Raw genomic sequence first — 15861 nt, 5'->3', positions numbered from 1 at the left:
GAGGGCACTGCAGGGTGCAATACAACAATCGCCCTGGCCATCATCCTCTACATTTAGAGCGCAAGTGTAATGTACCCCGCGCCCAGGCCCTTCATAGACCGAAAAAAAGGAGAAACATTTCTCGGCGCTATAGCCGGGCCAGCAGAGCAAGTGGCAAAAATGCCCTCAAAGCTTGGATATAACCCAGTCTCTCACAGCGAGCAATGGGTGATAGATAACACGTAACTCGGGGTCAACCCAAATTCCCTGACAGACAGCCAAAAGCAGAAATATCACTCGTTCAAGTATATTTGGCTGCTACCCCCTCCCCCAACAAGAAACCATTCTGGAAAATCCGATGGGGGGACAGAAAAGTCAAAACCGATCTTTGCAGAGCACCTACCACGCCCGCAGCGGAGCCTCCTACAAACAGGCCTGTGGCAGGGGGAGCAGGGAGTGCACGGAGCCCGCCCCTTCATTGATGGCTGTTCCTTGGGGACATCCTGTTTTTGCGAGGAGGGGCGGCAGGGGCATTGCTGTTCACCAAACACTATCTTTTAAGCGGGTGGGACGTTTGCTCACGATCACCGGAAATAAACGGTTATAAACACTAAGGGTGAGAAATTCCAACCCCAGACCAGCTATTAGAAACAAGGGAAATAAAACTAAACGAAGTAAAATAAGGCAACAGCACTGTGAAATAAACTTTCATTTGTTGAATATACGGCCAGCGTGGTTTAAATATGGCAACGTTCTATGCTGCGCAGACAGGGAGCTGACCATCGCATGAGAGTTAAATAATTAGTACAAGGAATGCTGTAAGAGCAAATAATAAACAAGCTCAGCGAACGTCTCCATCTCACAGCGCTACAGACCCCGGAGTTCAGAGACATCGAGGGAAGTGTTATTGCTGACAGTCCCCCTCAGAGAGTTCCATCTACAGGACTTCGCTTGCTAAGAATGAGCAGAGCGGTCGACAGGAGATGAGCAGTTCGGTCATGCGGGACCCGAGGAAACGTACCTTAGACCGGATCGCCTTCCACAGGAGAGGAGAGCTCGGTGATTGAGAGGTTCTGGACGCAGACATCGGATCGGGGAAGCAGGCGGCCTGTGCTATGATCTACAGGTTGGTTTCCCTGTCCCGACCCCACCCCGCCATCAGCGCGTGAACCAGGGAAGCGGATAACGCTGCAGGGCTCTCCCGCTTCTGATGCCGCCAGGCTCCCTAGGAAACGTACCTTAGACCGGATCGCCTTCCACAGGAGAGGAGAGCTCGGTGAGGGGGGGCGGGACTTCCGGCCGGCCGCGCAGGGATTGGCCGGCCGTAAGAAACAGACAGCACGGCCGGACCAGCCCACCCCGCCATCAGCGCGTGAACCAGGGAAGCGGATAACGCTGCAGGGCTCTCCCGCTTCTGATGCCGCCGGGCTCCCTCAGCTCACGGGAGCCCGGCAGAGCGCCCGCCATAGTTGTTCTCCTGTCTCGCCTTCCACAGGAGAGGAGAGCTCGGTGAGGGGGGGCGGGACTTCCGGCCGGCCGCGCAGGGATTGGCCGGCCGTAAGAAACAGACAGCACGGCCGGACCAGCCCACCCCGCCATCAGCACGTGAACCAGGGAAGCGGATAACGCTGCAGGGCTCTCCCGCTTCTGATGCCGCCGGGCTCCCTCAGCTCATGGGAGCCCGGCAGAGCGCCCGCCATAGTTGTTCTCCTGTCTCCCGGGCTGTGGGGGCGGGACTTCCGGCCGGCCGCACAGGGATTGGCCGGCTGTAAGAAACAGACAGCACGGCCGGACCAGATTCGGGGGCGTTACCGGCTTTTGGCTGACGTATCATGACGTAGCCAAAAGCCAAAGATTCTCGGGAACGCCCCCGAATCTGGTCCAGCCATGACGGACGCCTCTCTGTTCCAATGGCTAGCCTCCATTTATGGAGCTAGCCAATGGGACAGGGGGGCGTATTCCAGAGTCACTATACTGAAATCAAGAGATTTCTCTGGAGGCGGAGCTTCCAGCTCCGTCCCCCAGCGAAACCTAAAAAGGATTGAAACTACTTGGTGATCAAGAGAAACCTCTGCCAAAGAAGAACAGCTGAAGAGACTGAAGAGAAAGACTGCCCTTGCTGTGTGCTCTGATGCTGGCCTGCAGTTTGCTGATTTGGCTAAGGAGAGGACAAGAGACTTTGCTGTGTGCTGTATCCCCCTGCTTCAAAGGACTTTGCTGTGTTCTCTGTCCTGAAGTAACTTGTCTCCAAGGACCCAAGAGGAGCTGGCTCCCTGTTGTGGAAACTCATGAACATCAAAGTTTTCAAGTGTGTCTCAGCGACGCTGTGTGCATTTGCTTTTTGCCGCCTGAAACCTTCGTGAGAATTACCCCGTGACCATGTTCCCCGGAGCAGACTTGTGCTTTGCTTCGATTGACAGCGTGACCAGAAGTGCCTTGATCGTTATCGCCATCACTCTGGACCGTCGTCCCAAGGGGGAGCCATGAGAAATCACCACTGCCGTCCAGAGCCTGCCTTTGCCAAGGAGAGACCAGTGAAGCTTCACCACCGTAGGTCCGTGGTCCTTTGCCCAAGATCAACAGAGTCGCACCGGGGATCGATCAGCTTCGAGGCTCTCGCCTGGTAGCCAGACTCTCACTGTGAGGAGCAGCCGCTGCCAACCCGAAGCCGCACAGAGTGATGCCCATGCTGCGAGGAGAGGAGAGAGAGACTGCACCCAACAGGTAACGCTCAGCGAGCGTGCATGTGTCTCTGCCTGGGGCGGAGAGCGTGCTATGAGAGACCCCTCTCGACCTTTTCCATCTTTCCAGCGCGAGCCTCCGCTCAAGTCAGTATTGTGGCCCATACTCGCCGAGGAGTGGCAGTACCGGGGTCGGATTGTGGAGCTGCACTTTGTTTCCTTCATAACAGTATCAGGGGCATATACATTGAAATTACATTAAAATTACATTTATGAGCAAGACTTCATTAATGAAGCATGTTTATCAATTGCATTATCTAATTGCATTATTATTCAAAACTGTACAGATAGTCTTCTTTCCCCCAGCACCAAGGGGTCCTCTGGTCCGCATCTCCCCAGGTTGAGATGCCCACGCAAGGTGCAACCCACCTGCGCCACTTGAGCGATGGGCCCCAGCCCTCGGGTCCTTGTCCACCATTTCCAGGGCCCCACCTCTCGTCCACCAGGCTGCCTAGGAGGCTCGTACCTGTCGCCCTAGCCTCCTCCAGCCAGTGGCCTCCATCCCCCTGTGGAGAGCTTACCTTCTCTCCCCTCAGTGCTGGCCTAGGGAGTGCGCAGGGCGGACTCCCGTCTATTTTGTAGGTCTCTATCAATGGTCGAATGTCTCTTCTCAGCAACACACCCTTCCGAACTACTGCCTTAAAGGGACGGTGGGTGGGAGTCAAAAATTGCTTCTAAGGGATCAGGCAAGGGAGCGTGCACGAGCAGGGTGCGGCGAGGTCCGGTGCGGGCGCAGGAAGAGGCCGAGACCACTGTGCCCTCGACCAAAATAGGTCACGGCCCACACAGCGTACAGAGGTACTGCCACATACGTTAAGGGAGAACATGACACACATATGCAGCAACACCAAGTCACAAAGGTAGAATAGAACACAGGCATAAGGAAATACAAAGATACAGGGGGCGATTCTTTTTAAACGGGTTACTTCTTAGGATACCTTGTCTTTTTATAAAGCGCTAAGGGATTTGAGGCACTGTAATTAACGCGCGTTAAGATTATTATCGTCTTTTCGGGATTCAAAGATGTGGCGCTAGCATCAAGTAACCACCATAGTTTTTGCTGATATGCTACATATTATAAAGTACCACGTGTAACCATCTATCTCGATATATTTTGACCGAATTAAACAGCGCTGTCACTCTCAACGCGAGCTCATCTCCAGCGAGGCTACTGCTCAGATCCCCCAGATGCTCTTCCCAAAGAGGCCCGCACCGTTCCCGCTCTCCTCCCCTGGGCCCTGGGTCGGGAGCTAAAGTGTCGGAGCGTGCCCAAACCATCGTTTTGGGACAAACCCCCTGGCAGCCGCAGGCGGCAGAAGATGGCCGCAATCTACTCCCTTGCCCCCCTCCCCGCCTCCTACGGCTGCCCGAGGCCCCTAGGGACACCCGACACCTCACCTCCCGAGCCGGCCGCTCGTCTTAAAAAATTGCTCCGCTCCGCTCACGAGGCTAAAAAGCTGCTCGCCGTTGACTCCATCCTCCGGCAGCACGGGTTTGGACGACTACAGGAGAGGGAAAGCTACAGATTGCGGGGCCAATACTTAGATAACAAGTTAAAAATTGCTTCTAAGGGATCAGGCGAGGGAGCGTGCACGAGCAGGGTGTGGCGAGGTCCGGTGCGGGCGCAGGAAGAGGCCGAGACCACTGTGCCCTCGACCTAAATAGGTCACGGCCTCTGACCCCCACGCCCCCACCGGACATACGTCACAGCTGCCCCGGAAGTACTTGCTCGGGCCGGCCGCCCATAGGGCGGCTGGCCCTCTCTATTCAACAAATGGCGTTGCGTGGGCTGGGGGGCCGGGCCCTAAAGGCGTGCTCGTCGAGCCTCGCTCTTCGTATTTTGGCCCTTACTGACTGCGAGTCCGCCAAGGGTGATGCAGAGACCTTCACTAGCACCGCGATGCAGGGCCGGACTAGCTACCGGGCGTTATGGAATGCTGCAGAGCTGGGGGCTGATTTTGTTGATGGGGACCTACGTGTGCTGAACCAAATTTGTTTTGCTTTTTTTATTTCAAAGCACACGCAGGTCTCCATCAACCAAATCAGTCCCCACCTCAGTGAAATCTGCCCCAGCTCGGCAGCATTCAAAAATGCCCAGTAGTCAGTCCGGCCCTGCCGCAATCGGTGCCGAATTGCTGTTATGATCCGCATTAGTATTTGCATTACGAACTGCATTATTACTTGCTTTACAATCCGCATTAGTACTTGCATTACAAACTGCATTATTAATTGCTTTTACAATCCGCATTAGTACTTGCATTACAAACTGCATTAATACTTGCTTTTATGATCTGCATTAGTACTTGCACTATGAACTGCATTATTGCTTGCTTAACGAACCGCATTAGTACTTGCATTAAGGACAGTCTTATTTCTACATTACGAACTGCATCACGAACTGCGTAGCATTGCATTAGGACTACATTAGATCATCATGAATTGCTCATTAATACTGCAAGAACCTTCAAGTGATTGTTGGCCTAATAACCGGCCCAGTGAAATATTACGAATATGCATATGCTGGACATTTTTATTGTCTGGTCTCATCTTATTTCTTCTTGATAAAGATACAGCTATTTTCCTAAATCCGCGTGGTGTCCACTTGTGGTCTAATCACTGTGTTACTGGAAGTGTGGTTGCAAATACTTTACACATTGCATTGGATATTAGCCGGGCTGCTCGTGTCAAGTTACTCGTGGGTGAGCAGGGGTTATGTAGGAGTGTGTCCTTCCTTTCCCTGACTAGAAGCAAAGGACCCTATTTGGACCAAGGTATCTCCCTCAACCAACTAGAGACCCCCAGTTCTAACAGGCATGAACCAAAGTGTTGATATATGTGAGAATATTTCGTTATAAATGTATCTTTCATAGGGAATATTGTTTTCCATGCTTTGAATACCAAAGAAGTGTTTAACTTGCCTTTTTTTGATAATGGTGAAAGTGGCCTAAATACAATAGTGGTATGCTAGTTAGATTAATAAATGTTATAGTTTAGATATTCACAATTTTAGTTTATACAATTTTTAATGCAATGCACAAACTGTGGCTTCTTCTTGGTGCCAGGTTTAGTATGCTTAGCTTGTTGCACTTAGTAGTTTGTCTACTGTAGTTAGTTACTCACCAAACGACACCACATATGAGCTAATAATCCCTTCAGAATGGGAACTCAAATCACACTCTTAAGTAATGATCAGCTTTTATTAGTTAAATCTCATAATGCACTCAGGATAGACCTGCTAAGCATATGTGGGAGGTCTAAGATATGATGTTCCTTGTGAGGTCATGGGTTGTGATGCCACTTGATGTGATACCTTGGGAACATGCTACAGGACTACAGGATGTGAGCCATCATCCTCACTGTACGAATAGGATCTGCGTAAGGACAGCCATTGGGATCCCGGTAGTGATGGGTAGGCACAACGGGCGCTGACAGAGGCAGAGAGAACCTTAAACCCCTATGGTTCCCCCCTTGATGTCAAACCTACCGGGTACTGTTGACACCTATACACCTTGACCATTAGGCAAGAGCAGTACCATACAGGTAGTACAACTGTAAATATAAACTGATACTTTACTAGGTCATGTTTGTTAGAGATAGTAGTAACTAATTAGGTCCTGAAGAATCGCAGCCAGTGTGCGAAGGCGAGAAACATGTTGACCTCACGATATGCAATGTAGTCCTGGATCGTGACGTGGAATCTTAATTTCCTTCGATCACAGGCTACCCACTGTTTTTACTTGTGGCAGGGGACCACCAGAATAAATTGATCTCCGGTACCTTGTGCCATATTTTAGATTCACTTACCTACGCTATCCCTTCCCTTCTGGCCCCTCACCCTCACTTCACCCATAGGCAGTGGCGGCTGGTGACATTTGAAAGTGGTAGGGCGTAAAAGTTGGGGATGAGTGTCGCGTGCCAGGGGGTTTGGGAGGGTGGTGTTTGTTGAGGAAAAATAAGTGGTGATTCCCAAAAATGATTACTTTTGGGCCCCAACAGCAACCACCGGCTCAAATTAAGCACTGCCTGCAAGGGACTGCAGACCTCCAACCTTGCATTTGCATTAAAAAAGGCAAATATTTTTAAAAAGCATCCCACACCTTCCGACTAGAAGACTTGGATGGTCAGATCTTCTTCGAACACACCCACTGGGCTCTAACGCAGTGCCTGTTCAATAGCCTAATTAGACCAGGCATTCAGAAGCCACCAGCAGTCTCTGAGCACAGCCCACTAGTCTGCATTCTTCGTCTGTAGCTGACCTTCAAGGCCCTGTGATCAGCGCACCTGTCCCTAAAGCATACGGTGCACCTGTGCCGAGTAGCCCTAGTGGCTTCAATGACGTCATTAATGGCATCACCAACGATGTGATTTTTGATCTTACCTATGACAAGAAGATCGGTAGCCAGGAGCAATGCTTTCAAACGGTTATGGCTACCAAGATGAATATAACTAGCGAATTTCGGATTTGGATCGCAATAAAAAAGTACCCAGTTTTATAGGGATCTATTATTTTTTATGAATTATGTTATTTTTCTGATGGGAGTGCCGAATGATAAACTCTCTTTAATAACGTTTTTCATTGATGGCGATAGTAATGTGTGTGTGTGTGTGTATAAGTTGGCAAGTTCATAGGAAAAACATTCTTACGGGATAGTAACTTTAACCTCGTTCCCTACATATCCAGGAAATGTATTGGAAGTTGTATACATGCATCTAAGACCTAGAAATGTTAGGGGTCAGAGACTAAAAGACCGCAAGTGTTCGCCCTCACTACAATACCCTGAGCAAACAACATTCACAACTGCAAGACTTAAAATGACTCCCAGAGTTCCTCTTGTAGCTGCCTGATGACTGATTATCGCGGCTGCAGTCAAAACAGACGAGGCACTTCCTCCTTTGTGTCGTTTCTGTCAAGACTTTACACACTGATGAATATACCCCCAAGATTAGGAACGGCGATAATGTATGTAACCAACGCCCATAACGCAAGGTACTAGTGCATTATTGAAAGAAAAAAAATGTGTGAAGGTGAGACAGAGACGTGGTCGCTAGGCAACTACCCACTAATTCGTGCCCCCTTATACAGTGCATCAACCGCACTCTATAATAATAAACAACTCAAAGAAATAAAACGAGAAATAGCTCCTCCGTAAATAGCGGTTCCACTACTATGTTGTGCAGGAGTAGTTTCACGTCTTCATAGCGCCTGGATTGTACACCGTCACGCAGCACAGGCCTGTGTGTATGTGTAGGTGGCAGGCCGGGGGGGATGGGGGGGATGGGGGGGAGGGGGGGATTGGTGCTGGCAGTGGACTGGAGAGGCAGTAGGTCTACTCAAAAAAATTTGCGAAACAACAAGTTGATTTACACAATACACTAGTACAGACTGAGGTATTGTCTAGACTCAGTGTACATCAACAATGTAAATGCTTGTGCCCGCCGACTTTGAAGTGGATTTAAACTAAGTACAATTACTGTTCCTAATGGTTGAATGGAATGAGCTTAGCTCCTGGATAACATCCACTATGTTATCTGCGTGTTTGTTAGGTATTTCCATATCCATAACTTGAATTAACAAAAGCCAAAGTACCATTTGCATTTACTGAAACAAAATAAGATATAATAATAATAGTGAGTTCTCTCTGGGAGGCCATCTACCCTGAACCAGAGCACAATGCGCAGCAGATATTCTAGCACTGAACGGAGACCACGGTCACTGTTCATATTCCGAACCTTACGCGGCTTTCTCTTGCAGGTGACTCAGCACTTGCACGGAATGTACTTTAAGATGCAGGTGTATTTCAATGTACACACTCACACTGCAGTAATAATATTAATGCTGGCTCGGGTCTCCGAAACTTACCTAAGGCTTAGTTGACGGCTTCCCGCTTTTCTTTGAATCCTGACTGAGGATCCGATCCAGACTTCAGAATCCCGCAGTTGCTGGAGAATTCCGACGTCATTAGAAGGCGGCAGGCAGCCTCCCTCCCCTCCACAGCAGCCAGCTCTGGGATTGGTTCGGCCGGCTGCCCCCTACTGACGTCATTTCTCTCTGTATGCTGCAGCACAGCAGCATACAGAGAGACGGGGAGAGTGGGAGGGGTTACTCGAGGGCAGGGGGGAGCGGCTTGCCTACTCTGTTAATACTGTCTGTCTGGGTAGCCTCTCAGGATGCCCAAACAGACAGTATTACCAACAGTGGGCAAGCCGCTCCCCCCTGCCCTCGAGTAACACCGCCCACACAGATTCTACTTTCTCGCCGTGCAAGAAGGCAAGGCAGAAGCAAATGGTAGTTATTATCATTGGTGATAATAACTACATTTGTTTGCCTTCTCGCACAGCGAGAAAACAGGGGGGGCGGCGCCCAAACGCCCCCATGGACCAGCCGCCACTGCCCATAGGCAGTTGGATAAAAGATCTCCGCCAAAGAGCCCCTCTTTGAGGTGAGCCCGTTGGGCATTGCACCGCCTGCCCAACGAGGAGCATTGCCTATGATGAAGCATGACACTCGCAAGGGTGTGTGAGGCCATTACATCCAACAAATTGGATACCCAGGGTAGCCCTCCACTGAGCACTACCCCTGCCCTTCCCGTGACCCTCTTCTTTCCCTTCTTTCTTCTTCTAGGAACAGCCTAGTCGCGTTTGTCAGTTACTATCCATATAAAGCCACCTATCACAGTCAGATTTCTCACCTGGATTTGTGACCAGAAAGATATTTAACCCTCGGATTCCATGTACAGAGCAACATGTGTGTCACTGGGCACCTTTCCAATAGAGATTGATTTGATTTATACAAGAAGTGACATTATTAAAAATACTGCGCTACTCTATGTGATTCAGAAGAACTTTTATATGAAGTCCTGAAGAACTCCTTGTGAGGAAACGTGTTGGCTACATTTGAATTAAAGAAGAGAATTTCAACAAAAAAGAAGATGATCGTTAATTAAGAAAATTCTTCAGCGTTCTAAATCGGCAGGGAATGTTGCATGCTGCTTAGCTGAATTTTAATTTGAAAGATGGAGTACCAACACTTCTCATCAGGGGCGCAATACTTTTAATGGCGAGTGCTTCTAATTGCTAGTGAGTACTTGCACTTCTTCTAGCTTTCCAGTTAGAGCACTTGCATCAAACATGCATGCAGCCCCGCTTGACTGTCTTCAGCTCTCATACAGGGACGTGAATTGTCTATGGCGTAAGCCAACAGTGGGGCTCAAATTACTCTATAATATCCTTATTCTAGTCTGACTGCCTGAACCTGCGCTACTTCCCGCAGGTTAAAGACGCGTACATTCACACTTCAGATCGCATATTCCAATCAAATACTCCCAGTTGTAGTTAAAATGCAAGTAGCGGCATTACATAGCTATTCCAACCAACCTCCACACGCCCACTGCTAATTTCCCAAATGGAAACAATAGAATACAGCTTGCACACCTGAACTGATCTGTTACAGAATTAAAACGGGTTAATTATGCCTAAGTGGAACAACATAATCCTTGCACGGCCCGAGGCGACCAGGCAGAACCCGGGCGTTTAGCATTGTCTCGCAGTTTGATCTGTGGCTTTTGTTTATGCAGCCCTCCACTTTGAAGCCATAGGCCGCATGCAAACACCCTTCCAGGAGACAATTCCGCTGCCAGAGGCTCGGGACGCCCCCTGGCTGCGAACGCCTGCGCACAAAAGAAGCAGAGTTCAAAGGCAGCCTGCCGCAAAGGACGCCGGCCCACCTTCTCAAGGCACGAATGCAAATCACGGGCGCGCTTTTAATTGGAGCCTGAAGATGACAACGTCTAATGAGGAGCGGTGAATAGCCGTCAAACTTCGTGAAAAAGCCGAACGCAGCGCTTCATACTTTGAAGTCGTGCACAGGGTTTAGCGGAGCTCAGGGCCAATCGTGCGCTCGCAATTAAAAGGGGCGGATAGAGTTTGGAATTGTGCCAAATAATGGCGCATATTATGCTTGCCATTATATCATCAGGAGTATTACTATTACCCGCGTTATTATATGCAAAATTCCATTCCAAGATTACTGTAAGCTGTGCGCCATTATGTATATCGTTGTAAAAGAAACACATTTCCATTGGTAAAAACAATAATGAATATTTGTATACTATCCATCTATTATTACTATAATCATTTCACCCGCATCCTATGTAATTAATCTTTCCTACTCTTTTAAATTCCTTCCGATGCCTTTCGCTGCCAAAGCACATTGAATCCATTGCAAAAGTAGATGCCGGGTGAATTAATCTGAAGTGAAATACAATAAATGGTACCCCGGAAAAATCTCAAACCCGTCCTGCGTACTTTGATTAGTACCCCCTCTCCCCGAAGGCACGTAAACACAAACATTACGAGTTTTTAAAGCTAAATTATATAGCGACCATCTGTCATTGGTGGTGTTCTGGGGGCTGCTAGTGTGCTAGTGCCACTCCTTTTGTGGTTCTTAATATTTTTTTATTTTTTCAATATCGTCTTTGTTGATAAGGATTCGGAATTGTTTATTTTCCTTTTAACGTTGCGTCTGTCAATTTCTTTACATAATTTATGATGACAGTGTATATGGTATTTAAGAAAATAAAGTGTTTTACCATTTTCAAATCCGTAGCACCGCTGTCCTTTGGGACACTTGTTGCTAGTATCAATAATCGAATACGAAACATACTTCGGGTGCATTATGCGTGCGCAGGTTTGTTTCCCATGCGCATCCGACTGGCTACACCATATCCCACTCTCTGTTTGGGAATCTTGTCTAACATGGCGGAAGATAACTTTTAGTTTAGCCACTGGCTATAGCTCTAAGCAAAGAAAGTACACGTTTCGGGGTGAAATCGAATTTTATTTTCATTGTTTTTGAAAATATTTAATCATCATTTCAAAAGAGAGTAACGTATATTACGCACTTTGCAAGTCAAGTGGGAGCGGCATAAATAATAAGAAATAAGAACACAATGTTGAATATAAGTATTGTACTTACAACAGGCGTGTTCTTTAAAATGTGCGAGTTTTTCAGGGGTGTGCAAATTATACCCAGATGGCATACCTCGGGGAGCGTGCCACTACAAACGAAGAGTACATTCGCAGAGTGCTAATTTTGTGCACATTCTAAAACTTTTGCAGTGTCTTTTCCACGTTTACTTCCACTTTAAACTTCCACTTTGAGGCGGAAGCCGTGACACTGCGCGGGAAGATGAATTTTCACTGCGGGCAGAAAAGGAATACTTCGTGATAAATGTTTTCAGCTGAAGCAAATGTTAAATTAAGGGTGATGCAAGCTCGGGTGTGCAAAATGTGCCCACTGAAGAAGCTCCTCGGACATCGAAGTTTAAGGAAGATGTTACGTGAAAAACGCAAGTGCATGTATCTGGAACTTGGCAGATTGCGTATTCATGCATATTGGCAATGCGATCAATAATGGCGGGTATGCCGCACCACGTAAAAACATGCACTATGTACGCCATGGAAATCAAACACATATCATTTCAGACACACTGGCACATATGAACGCACAGCGTAGACGTAGTCTGAGAACATTCGAGTCAAAAACTATATATCGTTCTTGTATTAAGTTACTAACTTCCGGAAATGTTAGATCAGTTCCAAACACGGCACTGGTACAGGCTTGGCGCTGCAAACGGATGTGTATTGTACCATATGCAGGCTTATCGGAAAAGAGGGACCACCATCACACGCAGTATGCAGAGAGACGTACACACATATACACTACAGTGCACACACACCTAGTGATGAACACACATGCATACATAAACGTGCGAAAGGGTGCTCCTGCGGGAATAAGAACACTGCGACATCCTACCACGAACTCAATTTCAAGTCCCTTAAAAATTCTTGCAAAACGGTAGCGGCAGACCGAAGGAGAGATTCCTTCCACACGAGTGCCAAGGCCTACTAGACCAACGCTGGAGGAGATTGTGCGCATTTGTGTGTGGTGTTTTTGTGTCGTACTGTGTGTCATCTTTGCACATTGTCACTAACTTAGCTTCCAGTCTGTCACTATGTACAAGTCCATCCCGGCATGTTGTTATTCTAGCCATGCATTAGCCACAGGCCAAGAACGCTGAACATTTACTGCAGGGTCCGTGCTCGGACCACACCATTCTGGTTGGCTGGGAAGATTTAATGTCGATGTACTTTACATAGAAAACGTCAACACCTTCTCTATAGTTCATCTGTGGGGTGAAATATCCAGTTTATTTTCTGTCGTCACCAACGGTGTTGCAGACTTGGGTACAGGGCGCTTTCTTGCCCACTAGAGCCCTTACATTGCACAAGGCAGAAATGGCATAAAACAATCTCCTGAATCAATGCATCTGAGAGGGGTATTTAGTCTGATGACGAACGGAGCCTGCACTCATCCACCTACGACAGAATGAACTATAGCTTTCATTTTACAATAATGATGCTAAAAGGGGTTACATTAAACCAATGCATTTAGTACAGCTCCATTACAAACAGCAATGGGTGACTTAGAGTAGCTGCAACGCAGTGCATGCAGCACCCACTGGGGCGGAGCAGTAACTTTGATACGCCATGTAGTTCTCTGTATTTGCACCGACTTTGAGGTTTAAACCCGGCACTTAACCCCTTGCCCTGCCCACTGCGGTGCCCCCCTGCTGCCGTTGAACGCTGTTGGTCTCCAGATCCATTTTTCCAGTGTTTGGAATGGAGCCATAGAAGAGTAGGCACCCACTATTCAAGAGCACCTGTTTGGTACTGACAAGTGTCCGTTGTCCCCCATTTACAATAGTTGACCTCTGCTGAGAAGTGAAGGGACTCTTACTTTAAAATGAAAGGACTGGAAGCACCTGCCCATTTAAGGGACTGCGGTTCCCCCCCCCCCCCGCCCCCTATAAAACCCACTGCAGTTCACTCTAGTAGCAATCACACCCCCACTGCTTCACCCAGAGGTGTGACTGATAAACAAACAACAAATGGACGAAGTTACACCAGGCCTTGCCAAATCCCTGTACTTAAAATTTCGTTATGGCATTTTACAAATTAAAGCTAATACTATAAAATGTGTGTGCAACACAGGAAAGGAAAATGATGGTAGTTGCGAACTTTGCAATATAGGTGCCAAAGAGAATGAAGGACACATACTATTCTTCTGCCCTGCTTACAACCATGCTAGGAGGAAAATGGATCAAACCAATCTGTCGCCTTTTGGGATTTAGACGCTGCAGTGAGGGGGAAGGAATATTGCAAATGGACACTACCCAAAACTATTGTGTTTAGCATAAGTAGATACCTCTTCTGTGCAGATCTAATGAGGAGGAGAAGGGGTTTTAAGTTTTAGCTATTTTTGTGATTAATCTTGTGCAAGGAGAATAACAACTCTTAAAAGGTATTGGTTTGGTTTCTGTATGTAATGCAGATAGTTTTATTATATTTTAAGAAGGAAATAACGTCACATAAAAACTGAGTTTACATGAATTATTAACAATGTAATTTTACTAAAAAGATATTCTTGATGAACGTTCCATGATTTTAAGATTCCAAAACTGAATTTATTGTTTTATATATTAGGAAATACCTTTATTGGGACTTCGATTAGTACTTTCCTTTTTGTACTATGTCAGAATGGATGTGCGAGGCATTGAAAAATTTGTTTTATGATTGTTTTATATTGTATGTAATCTTTTATGGTTTCTTATAATCGTAATAAAGATTATTGATTGATTGATTGATAAACAACACATTCAACAACAAAACCCGTTCTCCAAGGCAAAGGATATCGTGTGTAAATCGCTTTGGTATTCTACTCTACGCGTTGTATACATCACAATTTTTTTTTTAATTTTCTGCAAAAAACCTACGGGCACATGCATCAAGCGATTTTGGAATCGCAAACGGTGCGAATCGCAAAATTCGTCCGTTTGCGATTCCAAAATCACTTTTTGGGATGCATCATTTATTTTTCATGTTTCGCAATTTAAGAAATCGCAATTTTTTTGCGATTTCTCAAATTGCGATAGCATTTAAGAAATCGCAAATTTTGCAATTTCTTAAATGCTATGCATGATTAATTTTATTTTGCGAATTCGCAATTTTTTATGGAAAAATTACCATGAGGTACACCTTCATGGTAATTTGCGAAAAGTTTCAAAAATGCAAAAAAATGCATTTTTGAAACTTACATGTTACACACACACATGCCCTTGGGACATGTGTGTGAGTAAAATGTACTTACATGACATTCCAGGGGTGCAGGGGGGGGGGTCCTTTGGACCCCCCGTGCACCCTTGAAATTGCATTCTCATTTTGCGATTCCTTAATTGCAAATTCGCAAAATGAGAATGCCTTCTCATTGATTCCTATGGGCCTCTAAGGGCACAATTAAGGAATCGCAAATAAGGAAAATTAGGACATTGCAAAAAAAATTGCGATTTTTTGATGCATAGGAATTTGCGATTCCTAAATTGCGATTCCTTAATTTTCGCAATTTAGGAATCGCAAATTCCTAAAATGATGCATGTGGGCCCTAATCTTTAATTATGGTTGATTGCCACACTTCCATGCCTATAAAGTTTTCTAAAAAAGCTAATTGCCACTGACAGTCTCCCGGAAGAAGGACACAACCAATTGGTGACTGATTTCTGTACATATTTTATCAATCTATCAGACTGCTTCTAATAGAACAGTGACACCTAATCATTCTAAAAATGTGAAAAAAAGCAAAGTGACACCTCACGGGCGAACCACCAAAGGGGTAACTGGCAGGTACTCACCAGATAAGCCCACTGCTCTCATCACTGGTAGTCACTTTGCCTGAAACAAAAAAGTGTCCAAAAGCAACAACATGTGTAGGTGCAAAAGAGTAACAAATAAATACTCTCTGTAAAGGTGACAAAATAGCATTAAAATTGACAGGCACGCCTTTCTCACAATTACTTTATTATTCACTAAGATTGAACTGTCAAATAAAAAATGTGTGCAGGTAGCTATTCATGCACACCTAATCCACATGCCAACATGTTTCATTGCCTACAATTTTCGGCAAATTCCTCAGGGCTAGACGACTCGTCACAGCATCAGAGTTGGACACATCATTCTAGAGAGACCTCTTTAAGCTTTTATCTCTCATACCAGCCTATGAGGAGAATGCCTAGGTCATCAAAGCTCC

The sequence above is a fragment of the Lissotriton vulgaris genome, chromosome 3_1 (genome assembly GCF_964263255.1).
Source record: "Lissotriton vulgaris chromosome 3_1, aLisVul1.2, whole genome shotgun sequence".
Classification (NCBI taxonomy): domain Eukaryota; kingdom Metazoa; phylum Chordata; class Amphibia; order Caudata; family Salamandridae; genus Lissotriton; species Lissotriton vulgaris.
The sequence above is the reverse complement of the archived record's forward strand: the minus strand, read 5'-3'. Positions refer to the sequence as shown.